The sequence below is a fragment of the Schistocerca serialis genome, chromosome 5 (assembly GCF_023864345.2).
Source record: "Schistocerca serialis cubense isolate TAMUIC-IGC-003099 chromosome 5, iqSchSeri2.2, whole genome shotgun sequence".
Classification (NCBI taxonomy): Eukaryota; Metazoa; Arthropoda; class Insecta; order Orthoptera; family Acrididae; genus Schistocerca; species Schistocerca serialis.
In genome coordinates this window covers 374,926,975-374,952,806 of record NC_064642.1, presented here as the reverse complement: position 1 = coordinate 374,952,806, position 25,832 = coordinate 374,926,975, and the positions used below count along the sequence as shown (strand labels likewise).

At 41.3% G+C, this 25,832-nt stretch overlaps 1 long non-coding RNA gene across 1 annotated transcript in view; it reads right to left on the bottom strand.

The window, feature by feature from the left end:
- LOC126482272 (uncharacterized) overlaps positions 1–25,832 on the bottom strand; it is a 114,281-nt gene that overhangs the window by 24,995 nt on the left and 63,454 nt on the right. Inside the window, exon 2 of the long non-coding RNA XR_007587618.1 lies at positions 25,396–25,501. This is a non-coding gene — a long non-coding RNA (uncharacterized LOC126482272). The remainder of the gene's footprint in view (positions 1–25,395; positions 25,502–25,832) is intronic.

Genomic DNA, 25,832 nt, shown 5'->3' with positions numbered 1-25,832 from the left:
AATTATAAATGTGTTTGATGGTTGTGTGCACAAAGAAACCGCGGATGAATAAGATAAGTTTAATGTGACAGCGTTTAAAAACAAAAAAGAAAAGGAAGATCAGCGTTTAGCATACAATCAACGTTTACACTCAAGGGAAGAAAATATCAACTGTAGAACCAAGTTACGATTTTTTCTGTTTTGTAAAATTATCAAGGGTGCTGGTACATAGATCGTACATATGACATAGATACATCATATGTCCCATCAAACATAAAATCCATAAACGATCCTCATATACATCAACAGATCAGGTGCTTATAAGTCAACATGAAAAATACCTCAACACAGTCTAAATTTGAATACATTTTCTGCAGCACACTTAAGTTACATGGACAGTAAAAATATTGGAATTTCGTTTTACTCGATAAGCAAATATCTTTAAATAAAACATTTTTAGAATACGTCAGCCTCAGGTGGACCACGGCTTCCGTCAGTCGATTTCGATGCCTGTGAACCAAATATGAATAACTCAAGAAAAATTATCGCTCATGACTACACCATACGCACATAATAAAAAAAATTCCTCTGAGGCTATATGTAGGATCTCTCTCCTAAAAGAGTTGTCAGGCGTTTCAGCACATATCTGCAATTTAGTTTGCGTAATACGTATCTGGGGCCATCTCAAACGAATACTGCTCGTCACGTCCTTCATCCAGTGTCGGTGGAAGACGTCTTTTTTCCGTTATTAAGAAAAATTATTTTTAAAGCGGAATTTTTCCTGTCCATTCGATAAAGCGGTCCTAGATTAGGCTATTACGATGTTTGTTTTGTTGATATGTATTAACAGACACCGTGAATCACAAAGAATAATCAGTACTCCAGCAGCAATATGGTCCGCACTTGTGATATTATTGTTCATATATTTTTAAAAAAATTTGTAAATATTTTATTGAAACTGTTAAAGCGGAAGTAGAGACATCTTGTTTAAGCGAAATCGATACTGAAACTCTTTGATAAGATTAAAATGAACGTACATATTAAGAAAAAGGGTGTAATATTTACTTTTAAATATTGTAAAGATATCTATTTGTTTATTGAATGTAAAAAGGTGCTATAATGTAATTATGTATGTAATAGTTACTGGCACTCACTTAGGACTGTATGAGATATGTGTAGTATAAAAGATGGAGTAGTTCCGGCAGGAACGGAAAGCTGTGTAAGCGTAGAAAAAGGTGGCAGCGGAATCGTTTGGCGCGTTTTGGTGGGCGCGAACAAAGTCAGTCGGTGGCCAGTTATCTTAGAGGCAGCACGTACAGCGCCAGCATAGTGTGGAGTGCGGCATATTGTTGCATTTTGCCTCGGTTGGAAACTGCAGTTTATCACGGCCTGGTATGGGGAGAAAAACGGGCTATTGATTATAAGATGGATCATCGCTATGGAGAGGAAATAAGTCCGACATGGATAACTGCTCTTGGCCGTTCTGATATTAATGCAGTTGTTGCCACCAACGCCACCGTCGCTGATCACAACTTACAGGGTACGACATTTTAGTTATTTATTATAGTGTGTGCCAGGACGTTGAAATGTGCTTCACGAATAATAACCATCATCCAAATTAACAATTGTGTCCACCTGGTTATTTATCCCGCTCATAAACCAAGCAGGATCCTAACCTGGTAAACAGAAATTCCGAGTGACCTGTGTTCAGACAAGACTGTGGAATCTTTAATATATTGTTGGCAAATCAGTGATTAATCAGTGAAATAATTGATGGAAAGAATAATTGAGAATTTCATAATTAACATTGCTATTATTTTCTGTGTTAAAATGATTACGTAAGGTTATGCCAGATTCAGAGACCACATTAGATAAACTGTTTGCTGCTTTCACATTACGTATTAATGAAAGGAAATACTAAGTTGATGATTAATGGCGAGAAATAGTAACGTTAAACAGTTTATAGTGAATCAATGAAATTTTGAGTACCAAATATGTTGATGTAGAAACCTCCCTTGTCCAAATTTACTTTTGCTTTCATGCAATCAGTCTGTTTGCTTAAGCAATTGGGTACTGTAGTTCTGTTTCGAGCGGTTAACTTTTCTTGTATTGCCGAACCACCTTTTATCTAAATCTAAAGTGAAGTCTGTTAGGTAAGTAGGGAGTTGTAATCTTTTCTGCTGTCCTATTCAGCTTCATTACGTGTGCCTAATTAGACTGGCGAATAATAGTGTACCACCAACCACATACAGGGTGTTACAAAAAGGTACGGCCAAACTTTCAGGAAACATTCCTCACACACAAAGAAAGAAAATATGTTATGTGGACATGTGTCCGGAAACGCTTGCTTTCCATGTTAGAGCTCATTTTACTACTTTTCTTCAAATCACATTAATCATGGAATGGAAACACACAGCAACAGAACGTACCAGCGTGACTTCAAACACTTTGTTACAGGAAATGTTCAAAATGTCCTCCGTTAGCGAGGATCCATGCATCCACCCTCCGTCGCATGGAATCCCTGATGCGCTGATGCAGCCATGGAGAATGGCGTCCACAATACGAGCACGAAGAGTCTCTACATTTGGTACCGGGGTTGCGTAGACAAGAGCTTTCAAATGCCCCCATAAATGAAAGTCAAGAGGGTTGAGGTCAGGAGAGCGTGGAGGCCATGGAATTGGTCCGCCTCTACCAATCCATCGGTCACCGAATCTGTTGTTGAGAAGCGTACGAACACTTCGACTGAAATGTGCAGGAGCTCCATCGTGCATGAACCACATGTTGTGTCGTACTTGTAAAGGCACAAGTTCTAGCAGCACAGGTAGAGTATCCCGTATGAAATCATGATAACGTGCTCCATTGAGCGTAGGTGGAAGAACGTGGGGCACAATCAAGACATCAACAACAATGCCTGCCCAAACGTTCACAGAAAATCTGTGTTGGTGACGTTATTGCACAATTGCGTGCGGATTCTCGTGAGCCCACACACGTTGATTGTGAAAATTTACAATTTGATCACGTTGAAATGAAGCCTCATCCGTAAAGACAACATCTGCACTGAAATGAGGATTGACACATTGTTGGATGAACCATTCGCAGAACTGTACCCGTGGAAGCCAATCAGCTGCTGGTAGTGCCTGCACACGCTGTACATGGTACGGAAACAACTGGTTCTCCCGTAGCACTCTCCATACAGTGACGTGGTCAACGTTACCTTGTACAGCAGCAACTTCTCTGACGCTGACATTAGGGTTATAGTCAACTGCACGAAGAATTGCCTCGTCCATTGCAGGTGTCCTCGTCGTTCTAGGTATTCCCCAGTCGCGAGTCATAGCCTGAAATGTTCCGTGCTCCCTAAGACGCCGATCAATTGCTTCGAACGTCTTCCTGTCGGGACACCTTCGTTCTGGAAATTTGTCTCGATACAAACGTACCGCGCCACGGCTATTGCCCCGTGCTAATCCATACATCAAATGGGCATCTGCCAACTCCGCATTTGTAAACATTGCACTGACTGCAAAACCACGTTCGTGATGAACACTAACCTGGTGATGATACGTACTGATGTGCTTGATGCTAGTACTATATAGCAATGAGTCGCATGTCAACACAAGCACCGAAGTCAACATTACCTTCCTTCAATTGGGCCAGCTGGCGGTGAATCGAGGAAGTACAGTACATACTGACGAAACTAAAATGAGCTCCAACATGGAAATTAAGCGTTTCCGGACACATGTCCACATAACATCTTTTCTTTATTTGTGTGCGAGGAATGTTTCCTGAAAGTTTGTAACACCCTGTATATTGTTATCGATGCAGAATAGTAGTCTAACTACTGTTATTTGCCATACCTCTGAACTAATGACTTATTTGAAGAAACGAGTTAAAGTCTGATGCTTATTCCTTAGATTAACACACACGGTTATTACACTTGTTTTTGTGGTTTTGCTGTCCGAATAGGTAACTCTATTGCTAAAAATATGTTCAAATGTGTGTGAAATCTTATGGGACTTAACTGCTAAGGTCATCAGTCCCTAAGCTTATACCCTACTTAACCTAAATTATTGTAAGGACAACACACACACCCATGCCCGAGGGAGGACTCGAACCTCCGCCGGGACTAGCCGCACAGTCCATGACTGCAGCGCCCTAGACCGCTCGGCTAATCCCGCGTGGCTAACTGTATTGCTGTTTGTTACATTGCTTATTATTAACAGTATAGTATAAGAATATTACAGTTGGGTTATGCATGACAGTATGTTTTGTAAACCAATTCAGAGAATACAAAATACACGCAGGTATTACATCTGGTTCTACATATCAGGACAGTAAATAACACATACAAGTCAAAAGGAGGAATATTACACACTGACTGCTATTGCGATTCAGTAACGCTGCTCAGTCGCTGCTTCAGTACTTTTTCTATTTTCTGTTTTACTGTTGATAAAACTCATACCACAATATACTCTAGGATCGCTCTATCGAATGGGCACGTAAAATCCCTTTATAAAAACAATTTTGTTTGTAGCGGGAAACAAACCGACGCTTTCCGTCGACATTGGGAGTCATATATACGGCGTTGCGAGCAGCATTCGTTTGGGCTGACTCCAGCTTCACATTTCAAAAACAAAATTTCAGATATCTAGCGAAACATCAGAGAAAATTCGGCTGACTCTTGGGAGGGATACCAGGTATATATTGGCTTACAGTCACCCGGTGCATCGATAAATATTGGGACAATCTCTCTGAACATCTGGATACCGAAGAAGTCCTTGCGGGGTTGAACGATTTATTGACCAATGGTCCCCTCCTTGCTTTTCTAGGTAACCAGAAGCAATTTGAATTGTCATGCAGTGCTATACACAACGCCGTATGGTGCTTATTAAGTCAAATAGTAAACGGTTCAGAGAAGCTGATAGCCTATATTTCTAGACTACCAAATTTCTGTTGTTACTTGTACGACAGACGCTTCATAATAGAAACGGATCATACATCTTTGAAATAACTTATGGGCTTGAAGGGTCTGATTCGCTCCGTGGTTAGAGGGGAATTACGGTTTAGTGAATTTGACCTTGAAATTATAAGATGTCCCGGTAAAATTCACAGAAATGCCGACACCCTTAGCCCAAAAGTGCACGCTGTGGAGCGTGTTGACATTTCTACAGACAAATGCCGATAAATATAAGGGAATAAGCCAGACGTTGAATGAATCGCAACGGCAACACACTTATGTCATGACAATTGGATACTGTACGAGCAGACCATGCGTGGACGACATACAGTTGTAACAGAGAGTTTACACAACAAAGTACACGATGTTATTCTGGCAGGTCATGGAGGATGGAGAGTTACGGTACAACAGGTTGCAGAAAACAGCTGACGGAGGTTCCGCAAGCATGGTGCAGAGCGGTATGTGAGGCATTACCTACATTGTGCACAAAGGACATAACTTAGCCATCAGTGGATGCCCTTGAAAGGACTACCAGAAGTAACCCAAGCTTTTAAATTGATTGGTATGACGATTCTTGGACTCTCTGGGCAAACAGTGGCACGAAACTGCCGTGTCTTGACCATCACTGATCACTTCTCGCGTTATATCTTGATGACTGTCATTGCCAACCAGCTACCTGAAGCAGAGGCACAACCCATGTTCAGCAAGTGGGTATTAAAATTCGAACCACTAAAGGGTCTTATAGCAGATCGAGGCACCGCTTTTGTGTCGTAAGTAATCTAGCTCTTACGAGTAATGAAATTCATTTATCCACAAGACAATGAAAAGACAGCGGGTACACAAAACCACAAGCAAGTTGCTAAGTCATTATATGAAAAATCATTATAATGAACGGTATGGCTTGTTGTCACCATGTTGTAGCAGCTGACAACTGGGAGCACGGTGCTTTTGTCCTTTGAGGTCATTTACGGAATTTTTAGCTAGTCAAACCACCTCCTAGGTAGCACGTTCCGGCCGTACACGGATTCGCGAAGAAGTTAAAATCCGTCTGGCACCAGGTTCATTAAGCAAACACTGCAAATTTAAGTCAGGGGAGTGTTGCAAAGGAACACCACAATAGCAAAACTCCCTGTATCTCAATGCCTAATGCTAACTAGTCTATACTCTCCCAGAGGGAAAACTAAGAAGTTTGTCATACAAGATCAGGGTCGCAATCAGGTAGCAGGGATGACATCTCTGGTGACCGTGAAATTGCGTCTTCTAACTCGAACCACTGTGCTATATGTGGAGCACGCTAGACCAGTCAGATGTGCCGCGGAAGTTCTCCCCCTATTAATGGCAGCCACGTCAAAAGGGAGGATGAAAGTTATGGTAGAGAGAAGAAAACAGCGATGCAATGAAGCGAGGAAATTCCCTCTGCATCTACATATTACCTTCCCTCTCCTTTCAAAAGGACTGAGGACGAGAGGTAGGTAACCATAAATTTAGGAAGATGTTGGTGACAAATTTTAGACACTGAACATCATCTATCTCTTTCTCTATCTGCCTGATCTTCCCTTTGAGATCTTGCCCACCGAAGATCTGACCTAACTAAACGTCAACCTAGATCCAGCTCTTCTCGGTTCCGTGGACCAGTTCGTCTCTGCTCAGAACAAGCGAATCAGCATCGTCAATTACTTCAGCATGTGAAGCAGTGTTGCACGAACTACCAGCAGTGAGCTACCATGTCATCAATCTCCTCATTGGCCACCTTCTTAGAACTACTCGTTGTATGCGCAGTTTATTCCTCCCATAGATGGTAAGTCATACAAATGACGCATTCACAGTCCTTTCGCCTACAGACCCATGCCAAGTACGTCAGAACTTCCAAAGAATCAGCATGAAGTAAAAATAAAACATTTAAAATATTTGAAATAAGCGGCAGCAGTGTGGACAACTGGAGTCCAAGTCTAACAAAATCTCTGTTCCCTACACATGTCCATTGTCGTCTGAACCAGCTAGAATGCCGAACTCGGCGACCAAATTCTCTGAAGGAGGGAGAAGCGCGACGTACTTGCAGTGTCTACTGCAGGAGTTCATCCAAAGCTGAAGACATTACAAGAATTCACGTCATCTTCCGTATTATGACGTCCTAGCAGCAACTCTAAGCATGGGATGTCGAGTTACTTTGAAACGTGATGCTACCGCCAGCAGGACCCAAACAAAGGATCACCGAGGCACTATTAATGCACGTACATCGATCCAACAGGACATCGAACAACGGCCACTATAATCGGACGGTTTCTGTGTGGTCCATGGGAACATTGGTCAAGTTGGGGACCACGAAATCAGCAGTCGTCACGCATCGTCCGATCGAGCCATGGGCAGGATCCTCCATCTAGCTGGGCAACCGTCGCCGTCAATGCTCATTCGCTGAGGCCTGGTATTTGGGGCTCACCGCTGTCCAGTACTCAGGTTTCACAGTGCAGTATAAGCCAAACTGCGGAACCTTAGTCTCAAGCCACATCCGCCGTCACTAGCTCAGCATGTCAAAAAGAACGCTGATATGTACGTATGCGAAACTTTTGAGAAAAATTTTAAAGGTGCTGAACACGGTAGATTGAGGCAGCTGGTATCCTATTTTGTCGTCAATCTTTTATTAAACCGTAGCACATTACCCTTCTTTCTGCTCCGATAGCAGCATTCTGCCGCTGGTACAATATACTCGAAAATTCCTGGCAGATTAAAACTGTGTATTAGGCGGGGCCTCAACCCAAAATCTTCTCTTTTGCTGCCAGTTCTTTCACCGACTGAGCTACCAATGCACCACTCGAAGACTCAACCTCGCAGCTTTACTTCTGGCAGTACCTCTTCTCCTCAGTTCTTAACTTCACAGTAGCTCTTTGCACAGGTTGCTTGACTAGCCCTCAGGGCCGTACCAAATGGATGGCGAGACACCTCCCGCCAAAGGGACGGCCACAGAGCTGGCGTAAAAACTCACCAGAAGAAAAGCTACACGAGCTCTCCAGCACCCCCTATAGCTAATTTATGTCCACGATAAGAAGCTTCCCGTTGACAAGCGACTATAAACGCACGCTGTTGTCACTCTGTTATGCCCTCCAAACGGCAAAATAAAGAAACGAATACTACCTAAATTTGTTTTATGATCCAACATTGCGCTTGTTTCCCCCATCTGTCGTCCACACAACTCGCTCATGTTTAACATTGGAATTCTTAGTGCTACTTCACCATAGGATTGTAGAATCTCCAAGGTCTGCTAGTTGTTGATGAAGCAAATATGCTCTGTAATCGAAGACTTTACATTTTTGGCGATTTCTGCCGACTGGGGACTGGGTGGTACGCGACTGTGGAAGAGGGAAGCAAAATACGTGAAGGTGATATGTACTTATTTGCCACTCCATCCAGTAATTTTGCTTTTCCAAAGTTTCGGTTGGTACGACCTGTGTTGTAAATAAAGAACAAATAAACAGCAAGCGTTATTTGATGCATTAACAATATTACGGGTTTGTTAGTCATTTTGCGTACATACCTCTATACTCTGTTTCACCTAAGATGAATCCTCGTGCAAATAAACGTGGAAAGACACGTTATCTTAATTATGGCCCATTTAATTTTATTAATAATTAATAATTCAAGGGAAACAAATAAAACCTATTGCTTATTATATTTTATGCTGAAACCTACAATTTAACTGCCACAAACAGAAAATTATAGATTTTGTTTTACTTTCAGTGTTTTATAAATATTATAAATACAGTAATTTACATTTATAATGATATATTTAATTTGTTGTGAGCATTAGTTTTTCTTCAATGTAGCTCATTTAAGGGCAGAGTCCACCCAAAAATTTAACTTTCCCTCTACTTCGCCTATTTGAACAAAATTATAAAATCATGTCTCTCATGTGAAGAGTTATGATCATCCAAGTTTCGATGTGCAGGACTTCATTGGTTTGCGAAGTTAATTTTTTAATAAGATTTTTAATGGCCTTATTGAAAAACCAACTTTTGACACTCAGACATCAACTTTTCATATTGTAGATTTCTAGGTACATTGACAAGACATTGATCATAAGTTCTCGGTATTCATTTAATGAGAAATGGTATTAATTTACTTTCAGTATCCTTTCAAATTTTAAATTTATTTTATTAAATTATAGCTACATAATTGTGGTAACAGAATAAAGAAACAACATTTCGATAATATTAATTAGTAGGAGTATGAAAATACCTCAAGACTACTACTTGCAAAAATTTTATTGAGACTGGTTAATATTTAAGATAAACAAGTTGGCACTGAACTTAGAAGAACAAACTTATGTGAAAATAGAGTTTAATAGTTAACGAAATAAATGAATGCTAGTATAAGACACAGGCCCACTACAATTCACCAGCAACATACATTTTCCCTTACTACTACTGTAAGGCTTCTTCTTGTAATTTCAACATCATGGTAGCTTTCTTCTTGAATTTTTCCTTCTCCAGACATTATCTTGTGGACTGCTTCGTTGATCTCTAGATAAGCAGATCTTCTTGTGGTAGAATGATAAAAGAGTGCTGGGACTATAATGAACTGAGAAACAGCTTCTACAAGACCCTAAAGGATCTTTTTTTTAGACACAAAAATGTCTTTGAGACACTTGGACCAAATAGCTCTGTGCAAACTTTCATCTACATTTTGTGTCTTGCCATCAATGCATCTTGCCAGTAGTGTATCAGATGCAAGTCTCCGATAGACACATACTATCCTGAGCACAACATCCATAGTAAGAGGAGTACGAATGTTATCTCCATGATGTGCTTCATCTAGTACTTGTATTGCGGATATAGACAAATTGTTTTGGCATATGAGAGCAAACAAAAATGTGAAATAGCCAAAGAATTTTTTTTGGAAAAAACTGAAGTTTTAGGGCGAGTCTCACCTTCAGTAATCCTTTTCAATAAATCTTCATTTTTCTTAAACCTACATTCAGAATTATAAAATTTGCTAAATATGCGTATCAAAATTTCTGAAAGGTAGCTTTACCGAGCGGACGGGTGGTGGCATAGATTTGCCAGTTTTGCCAAGGTCGCAGGGTCACCTCGGCACGGCTCTGCTAGCGCTTTAGTAAGACCAGGAGAAAGAAATTAAACATATCCTAGGGATTTGTTTCCAAAATGAATCTTCACCTCTGCATCGGAGGATTCGCTTTTTCCAAACTTCTTGGCATTTTTTAAATATATGTTTTTATTTATTTTTTGTTGTTGTTGTCTTGAAATTAACTTTTTTCTGTACAGCTGTGCAGCTAGATGAAAGCTCGTCTATACGTTTTTCTCAGCGATATAAGAAAACATCATACAAAGCAGGTACACTCACGACGAGTAACAAGATTATCTTTCTCTCCTGCGATGGGGAGGATGTGAGCTACGAATACTGATCGCAATAAAGCAAACGCTTCGTTGATTGCATCTACGAAGTCGGCATACTTTCCGATTTCATTTTGCTGGCTCAGCTGAGAAAAAAGCAGTGTCGTATACAGTGAGAGTACTTCACCAGTTATCTTAAAGAGAATATCAAGAAATATAATCAGAGCGCGCACACGTCGAGGAGTAAATGAGCATAGAGTCGTGACGGGGAGGCATAATTCCGGCAAGCCGTAAAATCTTGCGCGATGCGGCTCGCGTGCCGCTAAACAGAGTAAAAGTTAGCAGGGCACGCGAAGCGGGGGTTCCAGCGAATAGCGCGCGCCCGTAACTCGGCCCAACAGCATAATATCCGGAGCGATGCGGCCTGCGCCGCGGTACGCACGTGAGTTCCCAGCCCGCTACAATTCCGCAGTGTAGCTTCCGGCAAGCTCAACTCCCATAAGAAAAGTCCCAAAACAAAATGTGATAACTAAGAAAGAGTATCGGTATATTGTTCAGAATTTGTTTATATTTTACGTTTGTTATTGAACTATGGCCCGTAACAATACTGGACCATACAATCAATAGTATTTCATAACTTTATACATCACAAAACGGTTATTTGTCTGCATTAAAAATACAACTTGTTAATTAGATGGTTTCTTAGCACCAGCAGACAATTCTGCCGAACTACCGTTCCCATTGTGAGGAGGTGGGACTCTACCATCTGATAACCATTGCATTTTATGTCTCTTTCCTATCATTTGATAGTACCACCTAAAATTGACGTTGCATGAAGACGTGTAACTGTTCTATAACCACCCTGTACAAACTTGCTACTGCACAACGTTCACATCTGTGAACGCTTCTATTGGTTGAGAAAAGTTTGTTTAGTTCAACGAGTGCAACAGGGAAGTGTGATAGGATTGTCCTTGTCCTCTGTATACATTAATGATCTGATGGATAGGGTGAGCAGCAATCTGCGACTGTTTGCTGATGACACTGTACTGTACGGGAGATTCTCGTTGTTGATTGACTGTAGTGAGCTATAGAATGACTTAGAATTTCTATTTAGTGTGATGAATGGCAACTTGCTCTAAATGTAGAAAAATATAAGTTAATGTAGGTACTGACAGCGTTGTGAGAGCCAGGCCTCACAAAACTGTACCATCTAGTGAGCAAGGCGTATGAGACACGCGTAATACCCTCAGACTTCAAGAAGAATGTAATAATTCCAATCCCAAACAAAACAGGTGTCCACAGATGTGAAAATTAACGAACTATCAGTTTAATAAGTGAAAGCTGCAAAATACTAAGACGAATTCTTTGCATACGAATGGAAGAACTGGTAGAAGCCGACCTCGGGGAAGATCAGTTTGGATTCCGTAGAAATGTTGGAACGCGTGAGGCAATACTGACCCTACGATTTATCTTACGAGGTAGATTAAGAAAAGGCAAACCTACGTTTCTAGCATTTGTAGACTTGGAGAAAGCTTATGAGAACGTTCACTGGAATACTCTCTTTCAAATTCTGAAGGTGGCAGGGGTAAAACACAGGGAACGTAAGGCTATTTACAATTTGTACAGAAACCAGGTGGCAGTTATAATAGTCGAGGGACGTGAAAGGAAAGCAGTGGTTGGTAAGGGAGTGAGACAGGGTTGTAGTCTCTCACCGATGTTATTCAATCTGTATATTGAGCAAGCAGTGAAAGAAACAAAAGAAAAATTCGGAGTAGGAATTATAATCCATGGAGAAGAAATAAAAACTTTGAGGTTCGCCGATGACATTGTACTTATGTCAGAGACAACAAAGGACCTGGAGAAGCAGCTGATCGGAATGGCCAGTGTCTTGAAAGGAGGATATAGGATGAACATCAACATAAGCAAAAAAAAGGATAATGGAATGTAGTCAGATTAAATCGGGTGATGCTACGGGAATTAGATTAGGAAATGAGACGCTTAAAGTAGTAAAGGAGTTTTTCTATTTGGGGAGCAAAATAACTGATGATGGTCGAAGTATAGAGGATATAAAATGTAGACTGAATGGAAGGAAAGCGTTTCTGAAGAAGAGAAATTTGTTAACATCGAGCATAAGTTTAAGCGTCATGAAGTCGTTTCTGAAAGTACTTGTATGGAGTGTAGCCTTGTATGGAAGTGAAACGTGGACGATAAATAGTTTGCACAAGAAGAGAATAGAATCTTTCGAAATGTTGTGTTACAGAACAATGCTGAAGATTAGATGGGTAGATCACATAACTAATGAGGAGGTATTGAAGAGAATTGGACAGAAGAGGAGTTTGTGGCACAACTTGACTAGAAGAAGGGATCGGTTGGTAGGGCATATTCTGACACATCAAGGTATCACCAATTTAGTATTGGAGGGAAGCGTGGAGGGTAACAATCGTAGAGGGAGACCAAGAGATGAATACACTAAGCAGATTCAGAAGGATGTAGGTTGCAGCAGGTACTGGAAGATAAAGAAGCTTGCACAGGATAGAGTAGCATGGAGAGCTGCATCAAACCAGTCTCTGGACTGAGGACCACAACAACAACAATGTAGATGAGTACGAAAAACAATCTTATATTGTTAGAATGAAGTATTAGCGGGCTGCTGCTTGACACAAACACTTCGATTAAATATCAAATGCAACGAGCATGCGAGGACGGTTGTAGGGAAGGCGAATAGTCGCCTTCGTTTTATTAGGAGCCTTTTGGGAAAGAGTGGTTCATCCATAAAGAACATTAGTGCGGCACATTTTGAGTACTGCTCGAGTGTGTTTTGTTTTCCCGCAAGGCCGGATTAAAGGAAGATATCGAAGCAATTCAAAGGCGAGCAGATAGATTTGTTACCCTCAGGTGGGCGAGTATTACGGAAACGTTTCGAGAACTCAAACGAGAATCCCTGAAAGGAAGGCGACGTTCTTCTAGCGAACGACTACTGAGAAATTTTAGAGAATCGGTATTTGTAGCTGACTACGAGCGACTCTACTGCCCCCAACGTACATTTCCTCGAAGAGCTGCGAAAACAAGCGAAATTAGGGCTCATTAGGAGACATATAGACAGTCGTTTCCCCTATCTCCATTTGCAAGGAAAGAGAACGACAAATAATGGTACAAAGTACCCTCCACCATACACCGTATGATACGCAGTTTGTGTGTAGATGTAGGCTATTCTATGTGCATAATAGTCTATTCGAGCTTTAACTGAAACAACTGATACTTATACTTTCAGTGCTCACGATTTATTAATTATAAATTTCATTTAAATTATGGATACTTCGGAGTAACCTCCCGACCGGGACAAACTGTAAAAATTCAAGGCATTCAAATGTTAAATGCTCTGTGGTATCTACCTCATTACCACAATCACACCTCACTGTTCATCGTTCGCCAACTCTGTGTAAATACACAGGGCAGTCCTCTTATTCGATAAGACGATTTACAAGATCCTGTCCAGGACAAAAGAATCTCGCTTTAAGATTTTATTTTGTGTTAGGGAAGAAAGAACGTACTCAAAGAAGCCCATAACGATCTCGTTAATACATTTCTTTGTATTCTTCTTACCGCCATTGTGGGTTTAACAAACCGTAAGATGTGAGCCCAAGCACTAGGTCCATAGCCCACTATCGCTGGAAGGAACGTGACCTTTATAAAGACTGCCAGTGCTGGGAGGAAGATGAAATCTCCTTTGTCCAAGGCTGATACGTTTGTGCAAAATAATTAGAGCTTTTCTAGTCATTTGTTCGATGTGTGCCGCGAAATTTCAGTTCTGGCCAAGGCATGAGTAAATGACAAAATATCTTACTGCAATCTGTCTACATAAGACTACTTCGCTAATCTTCGCAGTTAGATCTCTAAGTGGATTTCCTCTTAGGAATATGTAATTCGACTTGTGATTTGTTAGGTGCAAACTTCACCTTTGGAAGTATACACCAGAATGTTAAGACTTCTATGGCTGACTGACTTCGATCGACCAAACTCCCAACTTTACCGTTTAGAAAATTTTCATTCAGAGCCCAAAACTCTCTTATTTACGATTCCCTCTGACTTGAAAGAATATTTTAGGTTGTTACAGTGGATATGCACGCTTCTTTCAAAAAGTAGTCCTGTACTCAGAGAAAGCACAGGTGAGCAGATGCAGCAATTCTCCATCGCCTTTCTAGGCAAGTTCCTAAGACGTCGTTTGCCGTTATCTTCCTCCGATTTGTTACGTAGTGTCCAGAGTATAACTGTATAGCGTAGACGGCTGTGATGGTTGCTGGTACAGCATAGTATCGGGTGTCTGTTGTTATCGATGATACCGTCATATAGTCTACACCAGGGCCGGCCAGAAATTCTGCACGCGTGCGGTGCTCCTGCACATGTGCAACTTCCGGGTCACAGCGTGCGCGCCGCAGCCGTCAGCGTTCATGTAGTGCATGTTTCTACGCACAGATGTCGTTTTATCCACTTGCTGGGATACTCTGTACCGGCGCATTCTAGTGCTCTTTCCACAGCTTGCAAGCCAACCATGGGAAGGTATTTCGCGTATTAAACATTTAAAATCCTATTACAGTCTACTCATTGAGACGTCTACTTTTATGTTAACAGTTTAACCCAGTAAGACAAGTAATACAGTTAATAACCGTGGGTTTTTATTAAGCCAGCTTAATGTTTTTGATCCAGTATTTAAGAAAGAGAGCACAGCGACTTCCAACGAACCTTATTCATGATTTCAAATAACGTTAAACTAACGCAAGGTTTCCTATTACTAATTCTCGGTGCCCTCAGTTACACCCACATAATTTCTGTCTCACTGACCTCTGAACAGAATGATAACCGCAGACCTCTCGATGATCACCTGTTATTTCAATACCATTATTGCTGTATCTTTCATCAGCTCCGTCTGAAATCTGCATAATAACAATTAGATGATTGTTATGTTTTATCGACTTCAGCTGAGTGTAGCCTTTCACACATTAAAAAAAAACCTTAAATGTAAGTATACATTGGAACAATCGGTTTAATGACCAATTTTCCTGATAACAATGTAACTTTGGGCAGAATGAGGCAATAATACACAGTTAGTAAACAATAATTTTTAATTATGAAAGGAATAAATCCAAACACGTTTATCACTGGTCATGAGAAATGATATAGTTAATACCGGGCATAAAAACACGGCTCATTGACAAACGCAAGCAGATCCGAAGGTTTTCATCACTTATGCTTGATCGAAACTTTGATTTATTCATTTTCATCACCAAGAAAAATCTTTCACAAACATATGTCGACCCGAACATGGACATAACTCTCGCGGCTTCTCGATGCAGGCGTGGAAATTCTTGTTGTGAAAAATTTTCGTAGAATTCTTTTGTACTTTGCACTGCAAAGAACTTGCCCTTCAGTCTTGTATTGCACTGTAGGTGGATCAGTTCCATCTGTAGATAATTCGGAGCATCTTCAACTGACGACGAGAACGGTCGAGCAAAGAGGCGAATGACAGGAGACAAACATCTGCAAATCGTGCTCGAAATTCTTCCTTAATTTTTACAATTATTGACACGTATTCTTGAAATCTAGCACTTTCATGGACCAGTCCAAGAGTCGGGAAGTGTGCAGTGTTTTCTGTCAATAGCTGTCTGTCCCAAAGCGCAAAATTCCTTTCAAAGGCATTTATTTTTTCCAACATGTCAGAAATTAAATTATTTTCACCTTGCAAACTGACATTCAGGCTGTTCATATGAGACGTAATGTCCACGAGAAATGCAAGGTCTGATATCCAACAAGGGTCTTCCAACATAGGTTCACTTTTTCCCTTCTCACGTAAGAATGTTACTATGACCAAACGTAAATCGAAAAATATTTTCAGCATTTTACCTCGACTGAGCCAGCGTACTTCGGTATAGTAAGGTATGTCGCCGTACTCCGCTCCTAATTCCTCCAAGAACCGCCGAAATTGGCGATGCCTAAGCCCATGTGTCTTCAGATAATTTACAGTACGCACAACAATTTGCATGACGTTTGCTAACGTTATTGATTTTGCACAAATCGCCTCTCGATGCAGAATGCAGTGAATTCCATACAACGTCTCGTCTGTGCGCCCTAGCTTTTTGCGCATCCGTGCTATGAGTCCTCTCTGATGGCCTTGCATTGATGGTGCTCCATCTGTGGTCACTGAGACTAACCGATTCCAGTTCATACCGACACGATCAATCGCTTGCTCGACAGCTTGGAGTAAGTCCGCACCTGTAGTAGTCCCTTTCAAAGGTACTAAGTCCAAAACGTCCTCTGTTACACAAAGTGCGTTATCGACACCTCGTATGTATATCACAACCTGGGCTGTATCTGTAAGATCTGTTGCTTCATCGAGCGCAACAGAGAACGCAACAAAGTCTTTAGCCTTATTTATTAGCTGCCTGTGCACATCGCCGGCCATTGCACTGATACGTCTTGTCACTGTTTGTTTGGATAGACTGATTTCATGAAACCTGCTAACGTTCGTGGGACACACAAGTTCTGCAGCATCAATCAGACACCCTTTCACAAACTCCCCTTCGGAAAAGGGTTTCCCAGATTGTGCAATTCTTAATGCGATTTTAAAACTTGCTCGCAATGAAGATTTAGTGTGGTTGTCATTCTGGAAAATTGAAAACAGTACGTTTTACAGCGTACAGTAAAATAGACATAAATGTAACACAAGAAACTAAGAGTTCAAGAAGTATCAGTTACTTTGACGTACAGTAAAATCGAGTTGATGTGTCTCATCCATTTTCTTAAGGACATTTAATTTTGCTTGCCGTTCTTCACCGTTGAGTACACTACACTCGTCTTTGTGATAAGTATTGTAGTGTCTTTCAATTGAAAACTTACGCTGGTGGCCTATTATTCGGCGGCACAGCAAACACTGAGTTTTCACCAATGGCTACAAAAAATAACTGCAGTTCCCAGTCATTTTTAAACGACTGAGAACATAGGTCTCGCGTCCTTTGCTTTTTCACAGTACCTGCCATTTCTCAGTACTTCTCTGTTAAGGCTACTGTCACCAGGGGTAAACGAGACTGGGTACGTTGCGCTCTTGCTTGTACCACATAAACAGGAAAGTGGAGCCGCCGCCGTTCATTTAGGACACATGTCTAATAACAGATGTCGCTGTCGCTCCCTGTCGCACACGTGCGCACATGTGCAGCACTTCCGCACGTCTGCACACTGTGCAGCGTTTGGCCGGCCCTGGTCTACACAGAGCTTCACGCCCCCTACCGACAGGCGAATCACCATCAATACTGTCAGGTTCACTCAATTCATGATACACACACTGCGGACAGTTTTAAATTTAATACAGGACACTGGCTCAAAGTCTAGTTATACCACAGCCTCTCCTTGCCGGCCAACTACCGGCAGTGAAGATTTTCCACCAACAAGCTTCGAATCGGCGAGCGCGTGTCTTAGCGACCTCAGGTACGAAGGTGGTTCGCATGCTTATTTAAAGACAGGTGTCTTTAAATATTCCAATACAAATAAGGACATTCCTGCTGTCTATTGAATATTTATCAGATGCATGGTAATAATAACTCAGCTATTCTCACATATGTGAGAGCATCTACTACCGAATAACTTCCGCCGTCCCAACTGAACGAGAGAACAGTAGTTATAAAATTAAGTGATACATTACTCGAAGACAGAACTACAAATAAAGGTATCCAGCAGATGTCTATTTTGCTCCTACTATTATTCGACATATCCGTTTTCGATCTAATCATACTATTGAAAGAAACAAAGAAAAATTCACGCTCTACAGTACGCAGATTATTTACACCTTTCTATGAAATGTGACTTTTGAGAAGATTGCTATGCAAAAATTAACTTTGCTACAAATGAGTTCCAGCAGTAGTAACTCCAAAACAAATCAGCAGTATCGATCGAAAGGCGGAAAAATAAAAGAACGCTGGAGGGCGGTGGGTACCATTATCATTTTCTTGTTTTTCTTTCTATTTGCAAATTGTGTGCGGGAAGAACGACTGCTGGTAAGTGGAACCTCTCTCAGTATTTTCCGTCATGGCCATTCCGCACGACGTATATGGTAGGAAGTAGGAAAGTGCGTGGTGTTTGACTACTCGATACAGACGAGCTCAACGATCTTATTGGCCGCAAAGAATTCAGATTTCATCAATAAATATTCAAATATCTGAACAATATTTGTTCTACTGTGCTATTGTAACTCCTAATTCACACGAGGGTGGATCAAAAAATAATGCCTCTGGTGTCATGGAAAATTTAATAACGATCGTATAACAGCGAAATTAGTGTATATCACAGCCTGAACTATCCTCTACACACCACTACCGTTAAACATAGTTATAATACATGTGTACACATTTGTGCCATCGTTCAACCTAGGCATCACAACTAGTATGAAAAAATTCATGGGTTTGCTTATTGACCCATGATTTTCAAGCTGTTTTAATTTCGTCTACGTCATTGAATATGTAAGCACTAGGTTGTCTTTCACAGGTCTAAACAAGTACAAGTCATGTAGGGCCCAATCAAAGCCAGGGTGGACGAGACACCACTGACTATTCCATTTTTGCAGTCGCTTGAGTTGTGAAAATTATTTGTGGGGATTAAATCATTGCCTCACTAAGTTTCTTAACTGTGGTTACACAGGTCTCGCTGTTGATAGTAAACTCTAACGCATCTCTCTCCTCGAATCACTTCCTCAACACGTCCTCGACAGTCATCTATAACAGACCTTGTTTTATCTGAGCGTTTTATCTGCAATTTCTATTTCTGCGTTACCGAACTTATTCACCCAACGACCCACATTGCTGAAGTCCATTACAGTGTCCCGATACGCTTCCTTCATGCGTCAGATTAAAAAGCTTTAAAATCATGGATCGAGGAGGAAAATCTTGAAGTTTTTGAAACTCGTTTTGATGATTGGATTCAACGATGGTGCGAATGTGAAATTCACGTGAGTATTTTGAAAGGTAGTGTTGTATAGACGGCAATTCAGGCTATGGTCTGTACTAATTTCGCTGCTGTATATTCACTATTTTTTTTATTTCGCAGGAGACATTATAATTTGACCCACCCTTGCAGTTTTATGTAAGTAAGGTCATTTATGGTAGTAATGACAAGCGCATGGAAGAGAGAGAGAGAGAGAGAGAGAGAGAGAGAGAGTAGGGGCGAAGAACTAGGTCACTGGAACGGAATGAAAGCTCAAATTTCTTTTTTAGAGGAACCATCTTGGTATTTTCCTTTGGAGATTTAACAAAACCACGGGGAGACGGGACAGAGTAGCCCGTTTTGATTTCTTCTGATGTCACCTTCACCACAACGTCAGCAACTGCTGTGGTAGCTGTATTGAAATATTTAAAGACTCTTATGAAGAGTATTCGCCTTAACCGTCAGGCTATCTCAGCACGAGCACATTCATTGTCAACTATGTCTTTACTTCGATTTCCGAACATTCCAGCCAGAGATTCTACCACAGGGAGGAATAGCACCACAGGAAGGAACACATTTAGTGGAGAGCTGCTAACAGAAGTTAGGAAATCCGGGTTCGAGTCCCGGTCTGGCACAAATTTTCATACTCATTATATCGCAGGTTCGGCAATTGCAGGCGATTTTCACCGCAAGTTACATGTATGGCGTATTGCTATCTTTTGGTCGCATGCCTTACAGCACGTCGGATCAGATTTAGATTGGATCCAAGACTTCCTGATGGAGAGATCTCAGGGACGAACTGAAAGCAATCGTCATATGTGAAAGTAATGTAATAAAGCTCTTACTGTTCACGATACTCTAGAGTCGTTCAATAATGTTCCATACTTTTCTCAGAACATGTTCATTCTTAAGAAGTATAATTTGGTGGAAGAATCAATGAACTTTTATTTTACACACACTTTTCTTCTACATAGCATCTCAAGTTTTGCGGCCAACCACCAGCGTTGTGGTCCGCAGCTCGTGGTCGTGCGGTAGCGTTCTCGCTTCCCACGCGCGGGTTCCCGGGTTCTATTCCCGGCGGGGTCAGGGATTTTCTCTGCCTCGTGATGACTGGGTGTTGTGTGATGTCCTTAGGTTAGTTACGTTTAAGTAGTTCTAAGTTCTAGGGGACTGATGACCATAGATGTTAAGTCCCATAGTGCTCAGAGCCATTTGAACCACTTGAACCAGCGTTGTGAAAGAGCATGTACTCGTATTCCCTGTTCATAAACGCTCTTGCCGTATGCTCGTACTCATGTTTTTACTGTATGAATTACGCTCTCTTCACATACACAGTGTGGCCACTTAGAAAATCCTAAGTGCTCCAAACAGATGGGAGTCCGAGAGCACCATGTCTGGACTACAGAGGTGGATGAAGCAACGATATCCTACCTAATTTGGTGATGTATTTCCAGGTTCCGAGACTTGTGCATGGGCATGCTTTGCCGTGTTGGAGCAATATTTCTTTTGCATTCTTGTCTGACTGAACAAGTTGGAGTCGGTTTCTTAGCTTGTTCACAGTCATCACATATGCTTCTCAACGATTGAACCTTTTGGAAACAGACGCGCGAAAATGACACTATCGGTATCGAAAAAGACTGCCATCATGACTTTATTCTTTTGTTGGTGATTGCGCTGGTGCCACTCCAGTGACTGTTTCCAGCTCAATGTGATGCAGGTCGCGTCATCTGTAACAACCTACGGCATAAACGCCACTTCACTGGTCTCAGATTGCTCCAACAGATGTGATGCATGTTGTGGTCTTTTTTGGGCATTCGTGGAAGCTCTCCTCAGCACATCTTAGAATATCGAGGTGTCTCAGTCATTCCACAAGGGCTTCCAACAGCTGTAGAGCCAACTATCGAGTAGTGATCCGCCGCTCTGTTCGAATAACGTCATTCGCGTGATTCACCGTGTAGTGAAGAGTGGCTGTGACAGGGCGTCCCGAACGTGGCCGATCGGTTCCTGCTCTTCCTGACTCTTCAACTCTATTTAGTCATTCCCGAAGTACTCCTTTCAACTGCACCACTACATTACATTGCACACAGACGTTTATGGATGTTCACCGTGGTTCTGCAACAAAAAATTTAATTACAGCTCTGTGCTTGTAGCCAGTGTCATGCGTAGATGCCTCTTTGATGTTTCGCTACGGCTCTGCCACCTGTCCGAATTGTTCAAAACTTCGAACACGTGAGCAGAAACATCAGATTTTAAGTATCTAAAAACATTTTCCTGTATATAAAAACGTCGGTAGAAAAAATGGGGTATTATTTATTGTACGACTCTCGTATATAGGGGAAGGTCGGTTGGACTGACGAAGAGTCTAAGAAGAACGGTTTAAATAAGTTTCACGTAAGTAATACTTTTATATTAAAGAATATTAGTTGATACCTCTTCAGCCTTATAGATTCACTGATGCTTTAAAAACAGTTTGATGAAATTATTCAAAAATGTTCAAATGTGTGGTATTTTATGGGACTTATCTTCTAAGGTCATCAGTCCCTAAGCTTACACACTACTTAACCTAAATTATCCTAAGGACAATCACATACACCCATGCCCGAGGGAGGACTCGAACCTCCGCCGGGACCAACCGCACAGTCCATGACTGAAGCGCCCAGACCGCTCGGCTAATCCCGCGCGGTTAATGAAATTATTCTGTAAGACTTTTTGCATCCAAAATGCCGACTGCCGCTAAAACGGCATCTAGTTCGTTTGTTATTGTACACTCGTGTCATTTTCATCACAAGCTACGTAATAAATATGGAGAAAGTATATATAAGGTAGAAGGCACCAATGAAAGAGGCAATACAGCATGTAAGAATTAGAAATCTTGTTACTGCCGGCGCTAGGAATTTCAACCTCCCTGGAGCTCCTTTACGTCGCTACGTAAAGAAAAAGGAGAGAGAGAAAGAGAGAGAGAGAGACGATGAAGTAAGCTCTGCTTTTGTTCGTATTTAAATATATTTGAAAACCTCATTTTAAATTAATAACGTGCCCACTTATTTTTCACTAAAAATAAAATTAAAATAAAATCTTAAAATTTTTGTCTTTAAGTTTTTCGAAAATCTCATTACGGATCTAGTAATTCATTGCTTATTTTATTTCAGAATTTGCCAAAAATGCACGCAGGTTTAAAAACACATTTTATGATAACCAATTAGAAGAACTGGAGCAATGTGTCATCGATTTAGACAGAAGAGTTTATGGACTTGTTATGCCTAACTTCGCTCAAATTGTCTATGATTATACTGAATTTAAAAATATAGAGCACAGATTCAGCAAAGCTTAAAAGGTGACACGGAAAGATTGTATTCAAAATTTCATAACGCGGCTCAAGTTCAATTTTCGTAAACCGGAACCTATGTCGGCAGCTAGATTGGCAGCATTTAATGAGATAGATGTAGAGGGACTCTTTCATGTATGTAGAGAAATAAGAACAAAATACAATTTTGAGCACACCAGATTTGTAATTTTGATGAGACAGGATGTTCAAATGTTATCATAATGGTACCACTAGTACTGAGCCGTATTGGCAAAAGAAGGTTAATAAAGATTTCGTTTGCTGAGAGGGAACAAATGCTTCACCTCCGTTCCTCAAGCTGCTTCTAAAGGAGGTCAAGAAAACTAAGAAATAAGGTGCCGTCTCTACACATCACCAGCACACCCGTGAAAGTAGCTTTGGAAATAAAGAGACAACGAAAAGAGGACAATCATAAGAAGAAACAAGAAAGAAAAATGAAGAGAAATAAAAAATTGAAAGAGTCCGAATACAAAGGCAAAACAATGAACAAAGGCACTAAACGTAAACTTTTGTTCGGTGGAGGTTTTGGAATGTAACAAAGAAAGGATCTTAGAAAAGACTTTGGTGATTCATCTTGAGACTCATCCATCAATTGAGTACGCTGACAGCGATTTCTATCATGTCGATGAAAGAGACTGCATCCGCCTCCGTCAGTACGAGAAGCAGTGTGTCCACACACGCGGCTGTACGTGCAGGTTGTATACAGGTTGGTCAGAAACAATCTGAAAACCTTGTAAGGGTGTTGCAGGGTAGTTTGTGCTGGGAAATAACTGTTAAATAAAAAATCGGTAAGTTGCGCCGTTTACGACTTAGCAATGCAGATAGCATTTTTCACAATATTATTAAGTGGTTCTCTGAAAATAGTTTTTCCTTCATTTTGAGAAAATACATTATATTCAGGTGTGCATAAAAATGGGTCATAATAACAAATGATGTACCACATGAACAGGAATCAGTAAATTGGGTAGAATGCTCCACATTTTGGGGCGTACATGCTGATGAAAACTTTAAATGAAAGAAACGTACTATTGAGCTGCTCAAACTATCAAGCTCAGCTACTTTTGCTCTTCGTAAAATTGCTTACCTTAAAAAAACACGAATCAACATCTTACCATATTAAGCATATTTCTTATGAATAATGTCCTACAGGATAGCTTTCTAAGGTAACGCATCGCTTAGAAAAACTATATTGATTCCACAAAATCGAACAGTAAGAATAATACGAGATGTTCACGCACAGTCATCTCTTGAAGAAGTTAGGCGTTTTAAATGGGCCTACACAGTACACAGGTTATTTCTCCTAGGAGTCGTCGAGCTCACTTTTTCTAGTGTTTGAGGAGATATTTGATATTATGTTCTTACAACGTGTAGATGGAGTCGTTCGAAAAACCACAGCTCATCATATGTTTCATGCGACGCTTAATGTCAACCGGAAGTGTCGATTTGTTTCCCGTTGCAAACAAAAATAATTTTAAAGCGAATGTTACGTGCCAATACGATATATTGGCCCAAAATTAGTGTAATGAGGTATTCGTTTTATTAACAGGGACAGTAAAACACGAAGAACAGCCAGTACCCCAGCAGCAACTGAGTAACGCTGCTGCGTGGCGGGAGCAGTCGGCGCGGGCCGAGGCAGAATGTGAGTCACTGCTGGTTATTCTTCGTGTTTCACTGTCCCTGTCAATACATACCGATAAAACGAACGTCGCACAAGCCTAATTCAGGTCTGCTCTGTTGAACGAACATGTAAAATTCCGCTTTAAAAATCGTTTTGTTGACACTGGGTGTCGCATGAAAGTCGTAATGGGCAGTATTGATTTGGGCTGACTCCAGCTACACACCCAAAAACTAAATGGCAAAATCACCGGAGATAATCCTTTACATTCAGAAGTATAGTAATATCCTTTCCATTAACACTAGTAGAGTAAAGAGCCTATATTACCCATTATTAAAGCTCTCAGTGGCTCCTCAGAAGCGAAGTCAAGATGCGTCAAGAAAAAGTTTTGACCATTTACCCAAAAATATAAGATATCTGCGCAGATAGCAGAGCAAGTTATAATACTCCGTTCTTCAGGCCACAATTGGCCTATATGGACCATCCGACCGCCGTGTCATCCTCACGCAGGATGCGCAGGCGGGGCGTGTGGTCAGCACACCGCTCTCCCGGTTGTTATGATGGTTTTCTTTGTCCGGAGCCACTACTGTTCTGTCGAGTAGCTCCTCAGTTGGCTTCACTAGGTTGAGTGCACCCCGATAAATGGCAACAGCTCATGGCGACCCGGATGGGCATCCATCCAAGTGCCGGCCACACCTGACAACGCTTAACTTCGGTGATCTGACGGGAACTGGTGTACCCACTGCGGCAAGGCCGTTGCCGCAGAGCAAGTTATAAATATAAACTAAAATCATTATTTATGGACAAATATTTCCATTCCGCAAACGAATTTTTATCCAAAAACTGGTAGTCTGAAATACTAGTTTATGCGTAGTTGCAGGAGTGGGGCTAAAAAGTTATACGACTGTGTTCACTAATGTTAAAACTAGCCATGTGTACATATCCTGTAAAACAACTTGTACCACTACACTCCGATAAAAGATTGTTCAAAAGATTTGTGCAACATATAACCAACCATCTATCGGACGGAAGGTAAAGCATCTAACTGTGCTGGGTCTAGAACACTGCGCCGAATACAAGAGAGCACTGCCAAGTTCACAGCGGTGGAGTGGGAGAGCTTTCCAGCAGTTTCAGGTCTGCAGCTACACGCCACTTTATAATTTTTTAATGGTAGCTGCGGCACGGTGTCGGGACGTACCAGGTATGGCGTGAGACAGAGGCAGCATTGCTGGCCCCTGGCGAGAAGGCGATGGCCTTCGCGCACGCGCAGAACCGGCACCTCCTGCAGCAGCTCAGCGGGCAACCTGCAACACACGCACGCCTCGTTAGTGGGAGGCACAGACGTTCAGGAATATTCCGTTCTCCCTTTTTTTGCAAATATAGTCTCACCAAGAAGATCTCTGACGTTCACCACTACAGTATATAAGATCTAACAAACTAATCAATATGTATCCAGATTCAACTACATATACATGATCACTCTGCCGTTCGCACTAAAGTGTTTGCAGGGGATTCACAGAACCATCTTCAGACTATTTCTCGGCCGTTCCACTCTCAAATAGCATGTGGGAAATATCCACACCTAAATCTTTCGGTGAGAGCTAAGATTTTGAACATTTTTCCGATCCTCGTTTC